General features: G+C 45.4%; 1 protein-coding gene and 1 long non-coding RNA gene across 28 annotated transcripts in view; both read left to right on the top strand.

The window, feature by feature from the left end:
- Positions 1-22686, top strand: part of LDB2 (LIM domain binding 2) — a 397713-nt gene that overhangs the window by 278973 nt on the left and 96054 nt on the right. The gene's annotated exons all lie outside the window — the stretch shown is intronic.
- On the top strand, positions 5464-13230 carry LOC146400315 (uncharacterized). Its single transcript, XR_014812177.1, has 2 exons — positions 5464-7951; positions 8821-13230. It is a non-coding gene; the product is annotated as an uncharacterized LOC146400315 (long non-coding RNA).

The raw sequence follows: 22686 nt of genomic DNA, 5'->3' as shown, positions 1-22686 counted from the left end.
CCAATGAGAACCAGTTCCATATATGAATCTTATTTTACATATAAAATGTTAGATAAACCATAGTGAGTAGATTAGAGGCCCAATAGAATAGAATCTGCCCTTTTCAGAGAGAAAAATTGAAGCAAGACAATCTGGGTTTGAATCCTGTGTGTGTCATCTACCAGCTGTAAGATCTGGACCAAGTTACTTCTTCTCTCTATTGGTCAATTTCCACATATGTAGGTTGAAGATAATAGTGATATCCACTTCATAGACTGTGTTGTGAACATGAAATTAGTTAACAAATAGCAAGTGGTTTTAATAGTAGCTGGCTGGTAGTAAATGATCAAAACATATGAGCTGTTACCATTATCTTCCTTTTTTCCTATGGATCTGGGAACAATAGGGAAGAAGAGGGGTGAGTCTGTGTTGCTGACATTGTCCTCCTGGCTTATTCCTGCCCCTTAAAGCGTCACGACCGTCTCTGCACACTTCAGAGGTTTTCATTATTTCAGTTAACTATCCATAATCTATTAACCATGTAAAGAGGTTCCATAATTGCACTTGCCTGACTATATTACACTTCTCTGCTTAACTATCGCTTTCTTAACTAGTCTGTTAGCTCATCTATTTGTTTCTTCTGCTTTTTTTTTTTTTTTTTTTTTTGCCAATCCACAAGGTAGAGGAGATACTCTCATATTCCTTACAGCGTAAAGGGATAATAAATAAGTCACTAAACAAGCGATTAAACTAGTAAGTAGCATATTCCAATTGCTATAAGTACTTTAAAGGAGAAGTTTCAGGTGCTACAAAATATGTTAAATAGGATGGCACAGAGTAGATGTTTAACAAATAACTAATGAATAAGATGGTTAGATAGATAGATAGATAGATAGATGATAGATAGATAGATAGATAGATAGATAGATAGATGATAGATAATAGATAGATAGATAGATAGATAGATAGATAGATAGATAGATAGGTAGATAGATAGATAGATAGATAGAAAAATTGGGGGGTTAACTAACTCCAACAAAGTGAGACTGCTGTAAAGTCCTTTGGAGACAGACGGATAATGGATGCTTGAGGTCATCTTTGTCTTCTGTTGATAAAGCACATCCGCTCCGTCCACGCCGGGTCTCCTGCTCGCTCTCTGGCACAGCTAAGTCTCTGGTTACTTATTCACTGAAGGAATGATCTTAAAAGGTGAGCCACATTCAGCATTTGAAAAAGATAATTCTTCAAATCTAGCCTCCTCTGTATTTTCTTTCATCCTAATATCTATCTTTTTCTCATTGAAAGATGGGTTTTGCCAGGGTTGCACTTAGAATGTCACACCTAACATTGCAAACTCCGTGTATATCTGCAAACACAAAGCCCTCCCTAGGTGCCAAGGACTGTTCCAAAGCCCTTGAGTTTTGGTTTGTAGCTCTCCCTGGAGTCACACTTATGCCAAATTTCTATAGACCCCGCGTAGCACAATTAGCTTTTCAACTTTTACATTATTTTACACAGCAACGGAAATTTGGGAGGTGTGTTTTGTTGTTGTCAGTGGTAGTGGTGGTGGTTGGTTTTGCCAGACAATGTTAGAAACGCTTTGCCTAGAATCAATTCTACATGTAATTTTTTAGGAGGAAAAAAGGTGACACCAAGTAAAGATTATAATTCTGGGGCTTGTTTTTGGTTTTGGTTTTGTTTTTTTCTCTTTTGGCCACACTCATGGCATGCAGAAATTCCTGGGCCAGGGATTCAACCCAAGCCACTGCCGTGACAACACTGGATCCTTAACCTGCTGAGCCACAAGAGAACTCTCAAGGATTATAATTCTTATTTGGTTTCTTTTTCTTTTTCTACAAACTTTATCAATTTTTTTCCAAGTCCTCAAATTCTTCTTTGAAACGTTATTCCAAAGTTGAAGAATCCAAACCTGGCCTGACTTTTGTCTTTTGCATCACACGGAAATAAGGCATTTAAACAGTATCTTATAAATTCCAAACTGGAGATTGTCTCTCTGCTCCCATAAAATTCTGCACTGGCTTCTATCACTGAGCACTTGTTCCCGCCTCCTTGCAGCAATCTTTCCTTGTTCGTGGTGAGCGCCAGATGACAGGCTTATGTGCAGGAAATGTAAGGTGCCTACCTTGCTGCTCGATCCCCAGCACAGTGCTTGGCAGGGAGAAGGACTTCACTGGACAAATGTCTGCTGAATGAATGAATAGATGAAGGAAAATGCAAACTTTCAAAGGGCAGCATGGACTGGTTGGCAAAACACAAAAGCAGTAAAAGTTCATTTGAAAATCAAGGAAAAGGCTGACACGTTGCCTATCATTGAGCTTGTTCCTATTTCCTTTTTATTTAGGAAGGAATTTCTTTTTTTCTTTTTTTCTTTTCTTCTTTTTTTTTCTTTTTAGGGCCAAAGGTGCGGCATAAGGAAGTTCCTAGGTTGGGGATGGAATCAGAGCTACACCTGCCAGCCTACACCACAGCCACAGCAATGCCAGATCCAAGCCAGGTCTGTAACCTACACCACAGCTCAACCCTGGATCCTTAATCCACTGAACAAGGCCGGGGATCGAATGCATGTCCCAACGGATACTAGTCAGGTTCGTTTCCACTGAGTCACAACTTGGAAGAACTTGGAAGGAACTTCTTTAAGTTTTCCTTAAAATACTTAATTTTTCCTTCTCAGAGATTCCCCGTGATCTGAGCTAGCCCACGCTGGCTTTGGCTGAGCTGGTTGAAGGGACTTCCTGAAACCTCCCAATGTCTTCCTTCAGCAAAGGTGTATAGAGTGTTCCCTCCAGGCCCCCTGGTGCTGCTGCACAGGGAACCTTCCTCTGCTGACATCCTTTGGCTGTAGCAACCAAGGAGGACATCATGCCCATTACACAGAGGAAGAAAATGAGGCTAAAAGACATTAAATCAAAGAGCTCTCTTTGCAGGCATGGGATGATGTATTTCTCTCCTGCAACCCTGAAACTCCTTTGAATACATTTTTTAGCAGAATCCACGGCTCCCTCCTTTGCCCTCAGATGATGCTTCATTTCGAAAGCCCTTCCCTCGGGTGGTGTTTTATGTGTCCTCCCCCAGGTTGCAAACTCCGTGTATATCTGCAAACACAAAGCCCTCCCTAGGTGCCAAGGACAGTTCCAAAGCCCTTAGGTATAGTCATTCATTTAATTCGTATAACCCCGTAACCCCAGGAGGTGAGAGCTGTGAACATTCCATTTTTAAAAAGAGCAGATGAACAGAGATTGGTGAAGTCACTTGCCCGGGCTCTCCAGCTGCTAAGGGGCAGGGTCTGGATTTGAACCCTGGCCCTTGGCCCCAGAGTCCCATATGCTCAGCCCCTTCTCCTTTGATGGACAGCCTGGCTCCTTCAACTTGTATCTCAAGCATCTGCCGTGGCTGCGACCTCTCAGCCTCTTCGAGAAGACTGGAAGATGAAAGCTCCACGGTTAAGATATGGACAAATAATTCACCCTCAGCAGAAGGAATGAGGGTCCTCCCCCTCTTCTTCGCAGACTTCCTTCCACGGCCTGTCCCGCCCCCCGCCCCCCTCTTAATAAAATCCCCCCACTATTCTCTCACTGAGCACCCAGGCTTCCCTTGGTAGTTTTGATCAGAGCTTATTACTCTGCATTCATGAGTGCAATCACCTGCTTACTGTCGAGTAGATTTTAAACTCCACGAGGACAATGGGGACACCACTGGCTGAGTCTGTCACCAGCCCCACACTTGACTCAGAGTAGACACTCTATAAATATTTGGGATTAGAGAACCAGACCACAAGGAACTCTATTTCACTCCCTGAGATAAACCACAATGGAAAAGACTATGAAGAGAATATATATATCTGCATAAATCAGAGAAATGAACACATTGTAAATCAATTATACGTAATAAAATTAGTTTGTAAAAAGAAAAGTAATAGGAATAACAAAGAAGAAGGCATAGTTAACTTTGTAGGGTAATCACATTACATCATTTAAGCACCCTCATCTTTGCTTACGAGTGGCAGGGGCAGCCCGCTTTCAATCAAAAGCCACCCTCCCCATAACGGAAGGGGACGCTAAAAAAAAAAAAAAAAGAGCCCAGGAAAGGGCTTCCATGGAGCATTCAAATCTTTCTCACAGAGAATTGGGATGCCTTACTCGAGGCTGAGAAGACAACCCCAGTTTTATGCCTAAAACCTCCATCATTTAGACTCTACGAATGTAGCGTCTGTGAATATCTTACCTGGGCCGGGCGGCAAAAGTGTTTCCAAAGCCAGTGATTTACAGCAACAAGACAGAAGGAGCTTTTGTTTATCCTTGAGCAAAATGGTTTTGAGAAATCTCAGCACCTAAATTGCTTGTGATCGGTTGGGGGTTTCCGATTTCAATTAAAGCGGATCCAACCAGACTCCTATCTGGAAAGTCTTTGTTATCAGGGAGTGCAAATGGCCGAGTAAACTTTAATGCAACACAGATAGTGCTTCTGAAAGTCTTAGGGCAATTAGATTGCTTTTTTTTTTTTTTTTTTTGCTAAATGGCTTCTCAGCTCTCCTCTGTGCAAATCCTATTTGAACCTTCTTGACGTCTATGAGCTGTAATACTCTAAGCTGCTCCGGAGCCTTTTGTTCTTCCTGTTTTGGCTGGCAGATAATTTATAAATTTAAAAAACATGTCATCTCTCTAAAATCATTATATGGTCGCAGTTTCCCACCAATGCAAATGGCCCCTCTTGTCTGCTTCTCCCCGCACCTCCCTTGTCCAAATATAAGAGGATTTACTGTAATAAAATGATTCCTATTATTAAGCTCCAAGAATAAAGATGCGGAGTCAAAAACAAAATACATAAATAGGAGTTGGCATACAGCTGGAAGGATCTTCAGGTAAATTACAGACTCTTATTGTCTAGGGATCCGCTTATTGTCTAAATAATCAGAGCCCCGCCAGAAACACAACACTCCGTGGAGAGCCACAATTTGCTCCTGAGGGCTGGCATCGAAGGATGTTACCGTGGGCCTCTTAGCTGCCACGTATGAGCTCTGCATCTCTCCACTTGCAGTTCCGTTAGTCTGATGACTTTGGGAGAGGAAGGGCAGGTGCAAGCCAGCTGGGGCAGCAGGGAACAAATGATATAGGATTTTCCACGTTGCTGTGGCACTCCCCATGGACCCGGGCAGTCTGAGATCTTAAGCCCCCTGAGACTCAGTGTTCTCTTCTGTGAAATGGGAATAACACATTCGTGGCTTTCAGGACCTGACCCTCAGTGTTTCTTAATTGCGGCTTTAGTAATCTATGATAGCTTTGTCTGCTGCCCACGCCGCCCTCCTCCCGGAAAACAATCCTAAACCCAGAGAAAATTCTGGATGGTTAAGAATCATGAGAGTTCCCATCGTGGCGCATTGGTTATCAAATCCAGCTAGGAACCATGAGGTTGTGGGTTTGATCCCTGGCCTTGCTCAGGGGGTTAAGGATCCTGCATTGCCATGAGCTGTGGTGTAGGTCACAGACACAGCTTGGATCCCGTGTTGCTGTGGTTCTGGCATAGGCCAGCAGCTACAGCTCCGATTAGACCCCTAGCCTGGGAAACTCCATATGCCGTTAGAGCAGCCCTAGATAAGACAAAAAGACAAAAAAAAAAAAAAAAAAAAAAAAAGTCATCGTGCTTCTTCCAGTCTTTAGGAGCCATTTCTGACTGAGAGCCTCAGTTTATCTGGAACAGGTCTGAGAAACTAGCACATGATGACTGTTGAGCAGAGCCCCCCAGATAGAAATGATAAATCCCAGGCAGCCACGCTCTCGTATCTGCTCCTGCTAGAGCCTGTGAGCCCTGATTCGGAATCTTACTTACACGTTTTACACATGTCCCAAAGGCTTGGTTGCCTGGTTTGCTAACTGATGGAAGAGCAGAAACAACAAGTAAAAGAGAGGGGGGTGACCACCAAGGTGGACCAGAAGAGAGCAGTCAGGTGATGGTACAAGAAGGGACAGAATCTATTTCATCCCCTTTCGTCTTCCCCAACATAGGAACTGGCGAAAGCGTGGTTGATGTAAACACCCCCAGACACATGCCCTTCAGGGCATGACTGCATTCGGGGACTAACCAAGCACAGCACATATGCAGTAAGCTTCCCATCGCTTTCTTAGCCTGTGTCCAAAGCAGACATCAAAAGTCAATCTTGATCCTCTCAATCAGTGCTAGTACCAGACATCCTTGTATTGGCTTCAGCATCTTTTTCTCGGTCTTCCTCAGGCACTGCCTACCAAGGTTTTGAACTTAATCCATGAACTGACATTCCTTCATGCTCTCCGAGGAATGACTGTTTAAAAGGAAAGGAACACGAGCAGCTGCATTTGAGAGAGGCCTTTTCTACTGTTGGGAGAGAGGGTTAAAAAAAAGATTTGACTCACTGAAGGACGCATAGGATTTCATCAAGCGAGAAAGTTGAGCAGAGCCATCCCCGAAGTTATTTTTCTCTTCCTAAAATTATTAGGAAGATGGAGCATGGCAAATCGATCTGAGGCACACTCACTGGCTGTTAATTTGGGGTAGAATCAATTATTTGGGGCCAAGGCTTCCATTGTAGCTAAAGGCATGGTAAACATGCCCGGAGACTTCTGAGGCAGATGACAGCCTCCCGTGTTGCAAGGATCCTATTTGGGGCTTTTGAGGCATGAGATAAAGGAATGCCATTTGTTAAGGTTCCCTGGAATTCACATAATCCTTACAAAACAATATTTTGAAGAATTGAGTCGGAGGAATGCAACCCGTATGTTTCTGATTCATGTCGAGTTTATGAGGGTTTAGAAATTAAAGGAAGAGGTGCTAGGCAAGATGTATGGTCCAATTTCACAAAACGCAAAACATTTGAAACAGAGCCTGTTTGTCCTTTCCTGGTGTTTAACCTAAAGCTCAGGGACTTGCTGGCCTATTCATAAACCTTTCTAATCTGCTCTGGGCTTTTATAGCCCAGGCGGGGATCAGGATGTGCTTCTCTGGCGGTGTCTGCACAGTAAATAGGGGCAGGCTCCAAATTGTCAATTGCAGCCCATGTTCATTTCTCATCAGTGGTTTGGCCCCCAGTGTCTTCAGGGGATGAGTGATCAGGCCAGACCTCAGCAGTCAGTTCTCCCACCCCTCAATCGAATGTGTAGTAATTCACTTAAAGGGCCAGAGCATCATGCCTCTGTGTGTAGGACATTTCAGAGGCAAAGCAAGTGGTCTTCCTACGTGGGGCTTCTCTGCCTCCCATGCTTTCCCTTCACATTTATATATTTATTTTAAGAATGTATTTGAACCCCTTCAGTGTGCATTTGGGATCCAGAAGTGCATGCTATAGGCTGTGTCTCTCAATTAATAGGAAAGAGAGACAGAGAATAGATCATTATAACACAGTGGGATGCATGTTATATGAGAGGAAATTCTTGCTCTTATGGGAGAATACAGGTGGCTCCCCTGATGTAGTTTGGGGATTCTGGAATGGGGACAGGTCACCAGATGTCAGTAATGGTCTGTGAACTGGGTTTTGAAGCATGTGTAGGAGTTCACCAGAAGGATAAATAATTGTAAGAGAAATAAAAGAGAGATGGGAGAGGTAGCAGTCTTGGTAGGAAGTGCCACGTAGGTAAAGCACTGAGGCCTAAGGAAGTATGAGATGCTTGAAGGTACTGCTGGGCAGACAGTGTTGACCAGATCATGCAGCACCTTTCATGGGCCACCTGGGGCAATGAAATGGAGACCCTTTGAGTTCCAAGTGGCTAGTGGGGCCCAATATGTGAAGGATCCTCAAAGGCTCAGAGGCTGAAGTGGGACCTAAATATAGATTCAGGGAGTTCCCATTATGGCTCAGTGGGTAAAGAACCTGACTAGTATCCATGGATGCAGGTTGGATCCCTGGCCTGCCTCAGTGGGCTAAGGATCTGGCATTGCCATGAGCTGTGATGTAGGTCGCCGATGTAGCTCAGATCCCACAGTTGCTGTGGCTATGGCATAGGCTGGCAGCTGCAGCTCCAATTCGACCTCTAGCCTGGGAACTTCCACATGCCGTGGGTGTGGCCCTAAACAAGCAAAAATAAATAAATAAGCAAGTAAGTAAATAAATAAAGATTCAGGATGTAAAGTGAAGAACTCTGCTGAAGATACAGGGGTGCCCAGATAGCTAACACCTTTTAAACCATCTGTGTCCAGCTACTGCCCCTGTGTATTCCCCAGGTCCTGGGATTGGGCTGCCTCCTCCCCTTTCCATGCTCAAACATACAGCACAACTCACCTCACACACCAAGCCAGCGTACCACAGAAAGAGCCTCATGCATTTCCCTACACCCAGGATTCTCTCTGCCCCCGAAGGAAACAAGCCACGACCCTCTTTCTAGAAGACCACAGGGTTGTCATGGCTCTGGCACTGGAGGGGGAGCCTTTGGTGGTAAAAAGATATAGTGTAAGTGGCTCTGAAAGCCAGTGGCTCTTTTTTCTTTTTTTCTTTTTTTTTTTTAATTTTATAGCAGCCCCCACGGCATATGGAAGTTCCTAGGCCAGGGATAAAATCCGAGCTCCAGCTTCTCCTATACCATAGCTGTAGCAGTGCTAGATCCATAACCCACTGTGCCACAGTGGGAACTCTCAGTGGCTCCCTTAATGACGGTCGTGTTCTCGCAATGGGTCTCTCCATTGATTCTCACCTATCCTATTACCAGGCTCCCCAAAAGAATACCACCTAGTTTACTTTTTAATGCTCTGGGTCAAGTAAAGATTTCCTTTTTTTTTTTTTTTTTTTTTTTTGTGCCTTTTTTAGAGCTGCACCAGTGGCATATGGAAGTTCCCAGGCTAGGGGTCAAATCAGAGCTGCAGCTGCCGGCCTACACCATAGCCACAGCAATGTGGGATCCGAGCTACATCTGCAATCCACATCACAGCTCATGGCAACACCGGATCCTTAACCCACTGAGCAAGGCCAGGGATCAAACCCATGTCTTCATGGATTCTAGTCAGGTTCGTTACTGCTGAACTACGACAGGAACTCCAATTAAAGATTTTAAAATGCCACCACCAACAAAATAATAATCACTCTATCTTGGTTCTGGTTAGCTCATTAGCACCTCTGAGACAGCCTGGGATTTTCACAAAAACTGTACCAAGTGACAAGGAAGTACAAATGGAAAATAAAGAGAAACCCAGTTGAGTGATATGGTGCATCTTCCTGGGGCTATTATAATTGGGGCTATTCCTAAGCTTCCCAAGGCCTGTCCTAGTCCGCTTGTTATTAATAAAGCATAGCAATGACCACAACCACTGGAAGCCCACGTGTGAATTAGTAGGTGCCTCCTTTGGGTGGATATAGCCAGTTTGGGTTCACTCTTGCCCATTGCAGCCTGGCACCTCTGTGCAGTGCCCAAACCATACAACTCTATGTGATGCCCTGGCTGCAGTCTAGCCCCAAAGGGCCCCTGCTGTACTCACTAGAGTCATCATGCCTCAGTTCTTGACCTGTGCACACCTTGGGCTCTTTAGAGCCCAGCAATTGTGGAGAGTGAGAGCATCAGTCCTTGGAATTTCCTAACCACCTTCCTTCCACTCTTTCTTCTCTCCTTCTCAGCCCCCAGCTTTGTTCCATTATGCTCCATGGTGGGTCAGCATTGGGGTGAGGCCCCCAAAACACTGCCTTGCAGCGTTACAAGGTAAATGGAGAAAGAGGCCGATGCCCTGGTTATGAGGTCAACCAAACTAAGTTGGTGTGTTAGTCAAATATTCTATGTAACACATCAGCCCTAAAAGTAGCAGTTTAAAGAGCAGAGATTTATTATCCCACAGTCTCTGTAGTTTAGGAATCTGAGTGTGTCTTTGCTGGGTAGCCCTGGATCCGTGTCTCTGGCAAAGCTGTAATCAAGAGGTCAGCTGCGGCTGCATTCATCTCAACACTCAACTGCTTCTAAGCTCACTCTCATGACTGTTAGCAGATGTAGGTCCTTGGTGTCTGCAAACCAGAAACATCCTTCCATGGCAATGAGTGGTTTCCCTTAGGATGAGCAAGGGATACTGGGCGGCCGTGACAGGAGCCACAGCCCTTTTGTGACCGCATCTTGGAAGTGATATCGCATCACCTCTACCACACGCTGCTGTATGGCCAGAAGCAAGTTTCTAAATCTCACTCATGCTCCAGGGAAGAGGATTTCACAAAGGTATAAAACTTCCCGGAGGCAAGAATAGTTGGGGACCATCTTGGGGGCGGCTACCACACTAGGAATCCTAACCCTTTGTCCCTTGGTATCTGTGTGAACATGAGTAAATAACCTGATCTTTCCAAGCCTTGATTTCTCCATCAATAACATGGACAGAATGAATGGAAAGGACTGGATAGATCATAAATAGCAGCTAAAAATAATCATGATGATGATACTGATAATTTAGTTTTTCTTTCCTTCTTTCCAGAAGGTAGAGGAAGGCCCCCCTGAGCACCTAGTAGACTAGCCATTTGTGTAGAAGGGTGAACTGGGTGGAGGAGTCTAATGCTGTTAACATTCCCCACCCATTTTCTACCAAGCTGGAGGAGAAGAGAAGCACACTGCCCCAGGAATACGAACCACCCAGATAACTGTCGCATTTATTTCTGGCTCTCTTGGTGATTATTTCCTTTTAAAAGTTTTAAAAACAAAGGAGCAAATGGAGAGTGGCATTCTCGGGAGGTGGGGGTGGCACAGATCCCTGAAGGGAATAATCCTTTAGTCACTGGCTTCCCAACATGACTCATGGAGCACGTCTCGCTGCCAAGAAGCCCCGACTGCAAACACATAGCCATCGGGGAAGGAGACCTTGAGGAGAGTGGGTATTTTTCCGCAGAGCCTCCCTCCCCAAGAGAGTTTGTGTAAAAGAGCAGCCGCCTTTAACACAACTAAGAAGGCAGCTCTGTGCTCAGCCTCCCTGCCGTTCTCGCAGAATGCCGTCTGTAACCCAGGTCTCCCTTCGTGGCCCTTCAAAGAGGTCTGTTTCCTGCAATGCTTTCATCCAGGCATTGGCATCTCTTCCGCGTGGCGAGCAGGAGAGGACTTCCACTGAGGCTCATGTGTTACATCCACGGTTTGCTGACCTTCGCAGCATCACTTCTCCGAGAACATCGAAGGGGCCGCCTCCTCTAAAAGTCACTGCACTCGAGATGGGGATGATAGACGAGGAGACCAAGGCACATTGAGGAAAAGCAGCTTGCCACAGATCACACACTAATAAATGCAAAAAGCATTTGTGAGGATTTGCCAGGAGCCTTGGCCTCTGGAAGAGGGTACAGCTTGTACTTGCTTGATTTCGGCCCGAGTGTCTGGCTAGGTTCCTTCTGGACTGGGGTGTAAAGCCAGGAGGATTTTGGCATAAGGGCCTTGCAAAGTCGTCAACATATGCTGGTCACTCCTGACCATTTGCATACTTTGGGCTTCATGATGACCTGTCTCCCAAGGCAGGACCTTGAGAGTGAGTTCAGTGACATCGGACACTGCGCTACTGCCAAACTGGGAGAGTAGGAATCAAATGCAGGCAAAGGAAACTTGGGGGCTTAGGTTGGTGGTGAAGGTTAAGTCTCCCATTCTCTAAGGTGGCCCCGTAACCGACGTGTGCTCTGATGGAAGCGTGGTGGTTTGGTGTAGCGGATTGGGATAGAACACCAGACATTGTAGCCAGTGTGTGACTTTTTTTTTTGGTCTTTTCACCTTTTCTAGGGCCGCACCTGCAGCATATGGAGGTTCCTAGGCTAGGGGATCTAATCGGAGCTGTAGCCACCAGCCTACACCACAGCCACAGCCACACAGAATCTGAGCCGCGTCTGCGACCTACACCACAGCTTACGGCAACAATGCTGGATCTTTAACCCACTGAGCAAGGCCAGGGATTGAACCTGCACCCTCATGGTTCCTAGTCGGATTCGTTAACCACTGTGCCACGACGAGAACTCCCCACTTAGGGTCTTTAAGCCTTACCACCCTCATTTGTACAGGGGTTAATAACAGCTTCCACCTCTTAAGGTTATGCTGTTAATTACTTAAGATAATGCACACGATTTGGGTTCAGACATGCAGGGTGCTACCCACTCCCTGGTGATCTTTCAGCATTTCAGTTCCCAGCTCTCTATCAACCTATAGCAGAAAGAGGGTGTTGGGCCCGGGGGTCTCCACACAGACCCTTCCTACAGGGCCATTCTGTGATACCAGGACCGAGCAGAAGGGAACGAGGGTTCCATGTAGATATTGTGGGGAGCAGGAGTGACTTGCCTTCCTAAGAAGCTTTCAGACCTTCTTCGCAGCAGAGGCTGGTGCTGTCACAGGAGAACAGCACACCCAGATGAGAAAGGCCATCCTGTGGCTGAGAGAAGCCACAGAAACAAGTAGGCTTCAGGACTATGGGGACGCTTCTGTGAGCTTTCAGCTTTTTCATGGGAAAACCATTCCCAAGATCTAGAAGACTATTGCACAAAGACTTTATCACTATTGGTTTTTCCCGGTTGAAAAGCTGAGATATTCATGAATGAGAACTCAGCGAGCCTTGGAAATCCTGGCTGCTAGGTCTAACTCGTTCATTCACCAAATGGATATGCAGTCCGCTCTGTCCCTAGAACTGTGGGGATACAGCAGTGAAGTAGCTGTAGTTCCTGCCTTCAAAGAGCTTACGGTCTCGTGGGGAGCATGTAAGCTGTTCAGTCCCGTGTGAGATGTGCTTTGTTACTGGAGAGCAGAGAAAAGCAGAAACACCACTGCTAAGAGATGCTTCTTGCAAATGTCCCAGAGGTGGTTCTTAAAGAAGACATTACCCAGGGCAAGATGGTGAGATTCCAAGCAGTTGGAATCTCAAGAACGAAAATGCAGAAGCAAGAGAGTGTTCGGATTTAGAGGAGCTGGACAAAGTTCTGTTCGAGCCAAGACTGTGTGTCTTTCTGTGACGTGGGATGGATGGTAGAGACACAAAAAGAGGTAGGAGAGGATGAGGAGAAACAGAGATGCGGGGAGGTAGGAAGAAATGACATCAAAGAGATAAGCGGGGCCCAGGTCCTGAAAGATCCTGGAAAGTCACATTAAAGAGTCTGGACTTCATCTTGAAGACAATGAGGGGAGCCACTGAACGCTTTTGAAGACTATTGAACTTGGCCGGGTACTTTTGGCAGATGGTTGAACTAGGTGATTTTGAAGGTCCCTGTAGATGGAAACCATCCCACACAGACACTACAGTATTCTCTTTTCAATACCACCCAAGGAAATAAATTCTTCACTGTTTTAAAATCACAAATTGCACTTTTGTAGCCTTTATTCACTCCACGGCATCAATCTAGCAAAACTTTCATTATTCACCTATTACGTGGCTGACACCATGCTGGGTATGTTGGGAGATTCATTTGTTTATATAGTTAAATACAAGCATGAGGAACACATAACCGTCCTACATAAGAAAAGCGATGGCGCAAGGTATATTACTGATGGATTGATTTTGGAGTCAGACATCCTAGATGCATGAGCCTGGGTCCCTTTATCTATAACATTGGGATAATAGTAGTATCTCCTGTGTAAAGGCATTGAAAGTGTTAGAGGGCATAGTACAGGTTAAAAAAAAAAGAAGAAGAACTTAATCTAATGAGGGGCCCATGGTAAGAACTTAAATTTAATTAGTTATTAACATCATTCTTTTTTTTTAATAATTTTTTTTATTTTCCCACTGTACAGCGAGGGGGTCAGGTTATCCTTACATGTATACATTACAATTACATTTTTTTCCCCCACCCTTTCTTCTGTTGCAACATGAGTATCTAGACATAGTTCTCAATGGTACTCAGCAGGATCTCCTTGTAAATCTATTCTAAGTTGTGTCTGATAAGCCCAAGCTCCCGATCCCTCCCACTCCCTCCCCCTCCCATCAGGCAGCCACAAGTCTCTTCTCCAAGTCCATGATTTTCTTTTCTGAGGAGTTAACATCATTCTTGATGGCAGTAGCATTGGCACCTTGGTGAAGGTAAAACTGGCAAAAAAAAAAAAAAAAAAAAGTGTGGATTACAGCAATGGAAGGCCGTTCCGACCATCACATTATCAGTTGCAATATAAGTGCTTATATTTGAACACTTCAAATTCAGAATCTTGGTAATCTGATTTAGTATGAAATTCTTTTCTCCACAGGACCCAAAACAGTTTGCTTCACAAATGAACAAAGGAAAGTCTGGTGATAGAAGAGGAAATAGAGGGTATTAAACTCTTTAAACACACACACACACACTCACACACATGCGTACACACACATTTCACGTACTTTAAACCAATTCTAGGCATATATGCCATGTGATAATTTTAAATACGGTCTTATTGATTTATTCAAGTATCTCCAAGTATCACTTAAATTGGTAGCACTTGAGAGCCATTGATTTTAAAGAGTGTGTTTAAAAGCAATAAAATGACATTTCTTTGCAGAACATTCTGTCCTTCTTCTTTATTTGGCATGTTTTCTCCCCCTTGCTTTCTTCCAGTTCCTCTCAATGAGTGTTATTTTGCTAAATTCATAGCAGTCATCATTTATTTATTTATTCAACAAATACTTACCGAGTCCCTGCTCTGTGCCAGGAAATAGGCTGGGAGCTGGGGATAGAGGAATGAACAGAAAGACAAAGGTCCTCCTTCTTGAAATTTACAGCCTGGTCACAGGTTTGGCCTTGGGCTTGAACAATGATAATCTCTGGGAGGTGGTTGAAAGTGTCTAGAGGCAGGTATAGACAAGCACACAAGGTAAAATTGGACATTGATAGAAGGGTAAGTTAATCAGAATTTAGACCGTCTCACAGGATCACAGACCTGGGACACCAGCTTTTTTATGACATTGTTTTTGTAGAGGTTTTGCTTGAGTCTCAAAAATCACACAAATGACTCTTTCTGCACATAGGGATTCGAAGGTTTTCCCATTAACTCACACGTGTTTTCACCCTCACACCAGATCCGTAAAATTCCGTCTTGGTTCCTCAGTGGTTGGACATGAATATTAACAGAGAAAATTAAGCCCTGCTGGGCTGTTACCAAGAACAGTCATAGAAATTGAAACCTGGGAAATATTTAAATCCAGATCTTCTCCAGGGCTCAAAACCCTTAGTAATTCCTGTCTGCAGAGTAAAAGCTGAACTCTAAAGCTTTCATTCACAACTGCCACGTATCTGTCAACAGCTGTTGTTCTTCTTGCTATCTTGTCTTTAATCCCCAAGATCTCCTAAAGACTCAAGGGACTTTGGGTGTGGAGGGAAGAGTCTATCAAAGCTATTGCCTGTAACTCCTCTCAGTGGTTTATGAACTGTCCTTGACTGGATTTTCATGTACGTCCTTCAACCAATGTGTATCAAAGGCCTCCTGCGCCAGACATTTAGAGTTTTTGTTTTGCTCTTTATTTCTTCTCCTGGAAATATATGATCCAATCTGTGGTTTCTCTGAACTTACACACTCACTGCTGCTTCTCCAGCTGGTACCTGGCTCGGTCATTGAGAAAATCAAAGTGCCCTTCCCTATCAAAAAGCAAGGGTCACTGTGCCACTGATTATTTCCCGACAGGCCACAAAGAAAAGACTTCCTAGGGAAAGAAGAGGCAGGAGCTCTTTGCTATCCTCCTACCTAGGAATCAGCATCTTTATTTCAAAGCATCTTTGCCTATGATGTTGAGATGTGGTTCTTTATCTAGAAAAAATGCCCACTATAGTAGTTTTGAAAACATCTTCCAAGTTGGCATGATTTCTTTTGGAGGATCATGGTTAGGAGAGCTCAAACTCGCTCTGACTTGCTACCAGGATCACTTGAGGTGGAGATGATTTTTATCTTCCTCCCAAGAAACATCTTTCCATGCCCAGCAGGACTCAGCCAGCCAGCCAGCCAACCATCCCATTATGATGCTCTAGACACTGGGACCAAGTCAAAGACTAAGGCAGAATTCTTGCTTTCAAGGAGCTTACGGTACAAGATGCACTTGGGAAGTTCAGATCAACTTAAGAGTTTTTAGGTATTTAAACCTGAGCACCGGGGCAATGGCTTTTGCCATTAAATCAGACGTCATGACATCAGAGACCTGTTCGTCTGTCTTGAGTCTAGAACAACATTATATAGTACCAGGCCTGAAATCTTGGCTTGGCTACTGCTGCAATCACTCTGAAAGGCAACATGGGGCTGTATGCATAGTAGGCATGTCAAAACCATTTGTGAAATTGAATTGGGTTGAAATTCATTCGTTACCTGCCAACTATTTATCTGGTGGATTGAGATTCCAATCAATGAGACATTTTTTTAGCCGTTAAACTTCTAAACCAATTGAGGAGTTCCCGTCATGGCTCAGTGGTTAACGAACCCGACTAGCATCCATGAGGACGCAAGTTTGATCCCTGGCTTTACTCAGTGGGCTGGGGATCCGGCATTACCATGAGCTGTGGTGTAGGTCGCAGACACAGCTCAGATCCCGCATTGCTGTGGCTCTGGTGTAGGGCAGCAGCTACAGCTCTGATTTGACCCCTGGCCTGGGAACCTCCATATGCCATGGGTGTGGTCCTAAAAAGACAAAAAAAAAAGTTCTAAACCACTTGAGAAATAAGACAAAGGAGATGGCTTGATGTAAAACATGGATAGTATCTATAATATGGTATAAACACTCTTTGGATGCCTTATATCTACAGGCAAATGCTTTCCTAATATTAAATCTAAGAAGAGGTAGACTTACCCGCCCGGTCACCAGCATTGCTTGCTCACCCTAGAGGACAGTTCTGTCCCTGGAGAAGCCAAGCAGAACACACATTCGCTGTAGAGCTTGGATTCAAGAAAAGGAAGAGGAAGCGGCTGGGCTACACATGCCCAGTTTCTCCTTCTTGACTTTAAACTTTGCGATAAGATTTCCCACATCCCCGTTCTCCCCGCTGGAGTGAATGAAGAAGCAGAGAAGTGAGGAGTATCATCTTAATGGGAATTCTTCCATAAGGAAGAAGCCTCCAGAGTCTAGAACATTCCCTGGAAGGACCAATTATCCTTTGATTGGAAGACATTCCTTCCCTATTCCCCGCCTGTGCTTTTTGCATTTGTCTTAGCCTGATACTGGTTTCCTCTTCCAATTCACCTGAGTCAGGACTTCTTTCCTTCTTACCTGACTTCTCTCACCTGCACCTTCCACATAGGCTCATCCCTTTTCCTGGAGGATATCTGCCTGATTTGGTTCCTAATTCAGTCTATCTGATCAGCTCTTACTCCCAGTCTATCTGATCTTCCAATTCTCAGAGACCCAATGTGATAAACGAATATATCAATTATTTAGCAATTCTACCCAGCACTGTTTTGGACATTCAAGATGTAGAAGTGATCAGATAGATACAGTCTCTTCCCTCATACAATTGTGAGACACCCAGGGGCTAAAAGATGTTAACAATTACGTCCCAACCTTTATGATCCATCAGGTGGAGAAAGTGTATGCCTGGTTCTCCTGGCACTGGCTCCAGATATTAAAATAGGCATCAAAATGCTTTAAGTGGTGTTTAAAGGGCTGGCAAAATGGTTATTCATAATGTTTTATCTGCTATCTTCACGTGTTTCTTTTTAAATTTTCTCTACTATTAACTTCTCTGGTAAAAGAAGAGGGGAAAAAAGAATATAACTTTTCCAAAGTCTTAGGCAGTGGGGAAAAAAAAAAATCGAAGATATCCACCAGCAGCTTACAAAAACAAGAGGGAGTCCTGGGGGTTATAAAACATACACTTGACAACTGATATTATCCACTAGCGAGAGATTGTTCGTATCTCCACAGCCTGAAATTGCACGAATGATCACTCTGGTTATCAATTCACACATGCTCACAATGGCCTGTTGGCTCTGGGAATTACCTTCTTGGATTACTGCAAATCCCTCATCGCCAACAAATTCGTCAGGCAAAGTCCCCACTCTAATGACCCTTGGGTAAAACTCAGCACTCAGTTGTATTTTAACATGTTAAGTGGAGTGAGGGTCGTCTCAGAAATCTAACAGGTTGGAAAGGTTAGAAGAGAGACTTTACTTTTCAAACCTGCTTCTCAGGATTGTTTGGACCCACTCTCCCCGCCCCCCACCACAGCCTGGGTTATTTGAAATGGAGGTATTTGTCCTCTCAATGGAAGTGTCACCAGGGGAGGCTCTTCCTGGTGGGATGGAGTTGCCTGGCTCAGGGTCTGCACCCTGGCATAATCAGCAGGGTGAGCCTAGCGGAGTCCCTGGCAGGATAGACGTGGCCAGCTGTTACCCACCCAGTTGCCAGGAAGGAGAAGCTTTTGCTTTCCGAGAATCCCATCTATTCGCCTGGCCCCCATCTTGGAGGAAATCAGTGGTAACATTGGGAGGCCAAGAGATGCTGCACCTCAGGTCTTTGTGCCATGATCATTCTCATCTCTGCTGAACTGAGCAGACTCTCACGTACCAAATACAACTCCGGTCATATCCACCCAGTGACTGTGTGTGTACTTATGCACATACGCATGAATTCACATACATGCATTTATACCCAGCCATCTATATGGTTATCTACCGACTTACATATATATAGGGGGGTGGCTGTTATTGAAAGCTGAGTACTCAGATTAGTCCTACAGCTACAACTGCGAAACTAGGCAGACAGTTTCTGTTCTCATAGGACCTCATACTAAGTAAGAGGAACCAGAGACAACTCCTATACAGCAGAGTCTCTGAATATGACCTAGGGATTATCTGTACCTGGGATACTTGTTAATAACGGCCCCACCCCAGTCCTGCTGAAACAGATGCCTCGAGGGGTGAGAACTGGGATCTTTATCTCAACCTGCTCCCCAAGTCGTGGTCTGTCTAAGAACTGCTGCAATGTGACAAATCCTATGACAGGGATGTGTAGGTTGTCAGAGGAGTTCTCAGGAGGTACACTCGACCAGCTTGGCCTGGGGAAAGCAGAGAAGACACCCCAGAAAGAGTAGCTTCCAAGTTGGGAACTAAAAAAGAGGGAGAGTTATCTAGAAAAAAGCAAAGGAAGGAGGAAAGGTAAGCAAGAATGCACAGCATGGGAAGGGCAGGGAGACTAGGGGGAGATTTTTCAAGACATCCCACCCTCTGAAACTAAGGGCTCCCATGAGTAGAGGTCGCTGGGGTGCTTCCTCCATCAGTGATGCCGCCAGTTTAACAGAAGACGGGGCTGTTCTTGACACCCTGATAAGCTGTGTACATTAGCCTCACTTCCCCTTCCTGTGTTTATTTCTTCCCAATAATGACAGCACCATAGAAACCTCAGTTGATCTTTGGACATATTGCAGGAGCCAGACCTCAGATCTGGAACCTTCCACGTGGTACTGCCTGACCTCACGCCAGGCGCCATGGCCGCCATCAGCAGAATGGATGATGTCACGTGTCTGTACAGAACCAAGAATGTCCTGAGAAAGTGAAACTTCAAATATCTACACAGTGAGGGTCCGTTTCTCCACGGGACACTACCCACTTCTTAATTTTATGTTTGTTCAGGATCCAGCTTACAGAGGTCAATTAAAGTCAGGAAGAGACGTCGGTGTGATTTAGTAAAATTGGATTCGTTGTCTGCCTTGGGTTTATCTCCTTGGGCTGGGCTGTCATTTGAATTTTATGTTTTTGTCCTTATTTCTTCAGATCTTTTTTTTTTTTTTTTTTCCCCCGGGAAGGGTTTTTCAGTGTTACGCTCACTCTCTCTGTTTGCAAGGAAGGTGTCTGTTTCTATCAAGGGCCTGTCCCGTCTGATCTCCATCATCTTTATGGTCTTGAATTCTGTCGCTGTGGCTCACGTCGGGCTGTGGTTTGTTATGCTTTGGCAGGAGTTTCTTATAAAGCTGGGGATCACGTCTCTGGCTTTGCCTTTCAAACTTTCTTCTTTACGGTAGCCATAAACCCGTGAGGCTAAAGTGTTCCCTCTGAGGGAGGGGGTGAAATTCTGATAACAAAAGCCTTGGGAGAAAGGATAAAAGAGAGAGAGGGAAAGGGAGGAGAGGAGGAGGGAGGGAAGGATAGATGGGGGAGGAAGAATTTTGTAGAGATGCTATTGAAGTAGCCGGGTGCCGACTGGCCATCATTCAAATGTAAACAGTAAAAAGAATACACAGAGTTGCCAAAGATTTGAGAAAATAATAACAGACGGGCAAGAGAACTGTACCTAGATTGCCAGGCCCTGCTGCTTTTAATCTTTGGGATCCCAGACAAGCTGGGAAGTGCAGACTAGTAAATGAAGTTAGCTCCGCATTTGCTGGAAGAGGAAAGAGCAGGGCTTGGGGACAGCCACTGAGCCTCCCAATTCTCTGAAGCAGCCATCTCACACATGCCTTTGTGAAAACGCTTAGAATCAGCCTGTTTTTCATGGAAATAGTGCAAGATTTGTGTGATCCTTGATGTGGTGGCTGCATTTCCATCTTTGTTCTCGCCTTCAGCAAGCAGGTGTGAGTACTTCCTGTGTGCAAGGTCCTCACTCTGCATCCCTTACTAGTGGAGTTGACTGAGCACCCTTGTGCCCTGGGAGCTGGGCTAGACATTCATTGTCCTTTTCCTATTTCCTCAAGGTCATTTGGAAAGAAAGTAATATTATCCCCATGTAACAAGCTTATGACCCACCATTTAGCTACATAATACATGTGTATTGACATGGAGGGGGTGGGGTCGACAGAGAAAAAGAATAGTGGATCCATTCTCGTTAACTGTCTTAAACCGAGGCTGCTGGTGGCAGAGAAGTGGGCTTGGCCCTGTTCTGATTTCACAGCCCGTATCTCTTGCGCTACCCCAGGCTGATTCTTCTCTACCCACTAGTGAGGAAGAGAAAGGACAAAGGGCAGCACCAGATCACTTTACAGGAAGGGCTGGAGACCTTCTATTAAGCAGGCAAGAAGTTCCCATTGTGGCTCAGTGGTAACAAGCCTGACTAGTATCCATGAGGATGCAGGTTCGATCCCTGGCCTTTCTCAGTGGATTGAGAATCCAACATTGCTCCGAGCTGTGGCATAGGTCACAGATGTGGTTTGGATCCTTTGTTGCTGTGACTGTGGCATAGGCCAGCAGCTGTAGCTCCAGTGTGACCCCTAGCCTGGGAGCTTCCATATGGGGCAGATGCAGCCCTAAAAAGGAAAAAAAAAAAAAAAAAAAAAAGGCAGAAGCAGAAGAAGCAAACAGCCAAGGGCTGCATTTTTTATTTCCTAGCCTGGGAAATAGCTCAAGGGATGCCTCCAGATCCCAAATGTACCCATCCAGTCCACAGCTCCAGTGCAGCCCTAGAAACTCCCACCCGACACTGAGTACTCCCGGTGGCCTTGTCTCCCTGACCTGCAAGTTCCACTCACACGTGGGTGCTTGGCCGAGGAGTTAGGTGACGCTGGCCCACGTCCCTGCTGTCCTGACACTGACCGTGACTTTCCCTCCCCGCCTCCCCCGCAGAAGTTGTTCGCCCTTCTCTCCTTCCTTCTATGTGTCCTCCACCTCCTTCCTTTTTTCTCTTTCTGGCTTTTATTCACTGGGTGTTGATCACAGACTTAATACTCAGGCATGTTCCATGTTATTTAATCTGTACAGAAAGCTACCCCTAATAACGGTGATAAAATAATAACATACCTATTACCAATGTCCTGAGGTGCAAAGTCCAGCCATTCAGTAAGTGTGTGTTAAATGCCTTCTCTACCTTGCACGCTGCTCTGGGTTCCGAGATAGATCGCCAGGAGCAAACAGACACAGCTCCTCCCTTCTCGGAGCTTGAATTCTAGTGAAGGAGCAGATAATATCCACATATAAGTAGTGATTAATATTATGAAGGAAAATTAATTAGGGTTTGATTAACAATTCATAGCCTAATTAGCAACCAGAAGGGAGCGCATCCTGTGATTGATTCTGTGTGCTGTGTACAACACCCCTACCAGGCCGGCCCTGTTCTCATCCTCACTTGACAGATGAGAACCCTGAGGTCAGAGTGATCAAGCAACCTGCCCAAGGTCACACAGTGGTGGAGCTGGGTTCCAAGTCCTGGCCATGCTCTTCATTCCATGGTCCATGCCTGGGAAGAGGTCAGGGTAGTGAGGCCTGGGAGCAGCAAGGCCGGGAGGGGCCCCTGGCCCTTTTGGTCAGTTCTTACCAGCGACAGAGGAGAAACGGGAGTGAGAGAGAACCCAGAGCCATGCGAGTGAGGACACAGTGGCGCTGCTCTCGCTTCTCTAGTCTGAGACATCTGGCATCCTCACCTCGCAATAAGATGACACCTCTCCTCCTGCAGGTGATGCAGTGCAGACAGAGGCCAGAAGTGTCGCTTCATCCTGGGGATGGAGCCACAGGCCCCTCACTGAACGGAGATGGGCAGCTTCAGGGAAGGGAGTACTGGGGGGTGGCAGAAAGTGAGGGCTGTTTTACATGCTGTTTAACCCATGAGGGAATTAGCCAGGGTGTGCAATGCTGGTAACTAAGTACCAAGGTTCCGGGAAGCCAGGCCCATTGCAGAACCCACAGAATGCCCAGAAGCTGTCTTCTCTTGCCTAAATCCTCAGGGTTTTCTGAAAATCTGCACACAGCATGTCAGACTCCAACACCTGGCACCCACATGGTTTTACCAGACTTGGGTGGGTGCAGTTGGACTCCTAAGTCCTGCTTCCAGAAAGCATATGCAACATTTAATTCACTGTCAGAATCACTGTTCCTTGCCTCATAGACACAGTCTAAGGGTCAGAAGCACAGCCCCCAGTGGACTTCTGTGGAATGCGAGGCTGACCCTCTT

The sequence above is a fragment of the Sus scrofa genome, chromosome 8, assembly GCF_054392235.1.
Source record: "Sus scrofa isolate SSC_HxYL_T2T_F1_AM1 chromosome 8, Sscrofa_HxYL_maternal_Yorkshire_Landrace_v2.0, whole genome shotgun sequence".
Taxonomy (NCBI): Eukaryota; Metazoa; Chordata; class Mammalia; order Artiodactyla; family Suidae; genus Sus; species Sus scrofa.
The sequence above is the reverse complement of the archived record's forward strand: the minus strand, read 5'-3'. Positions and strand labels throughout refer to the sequence as shown.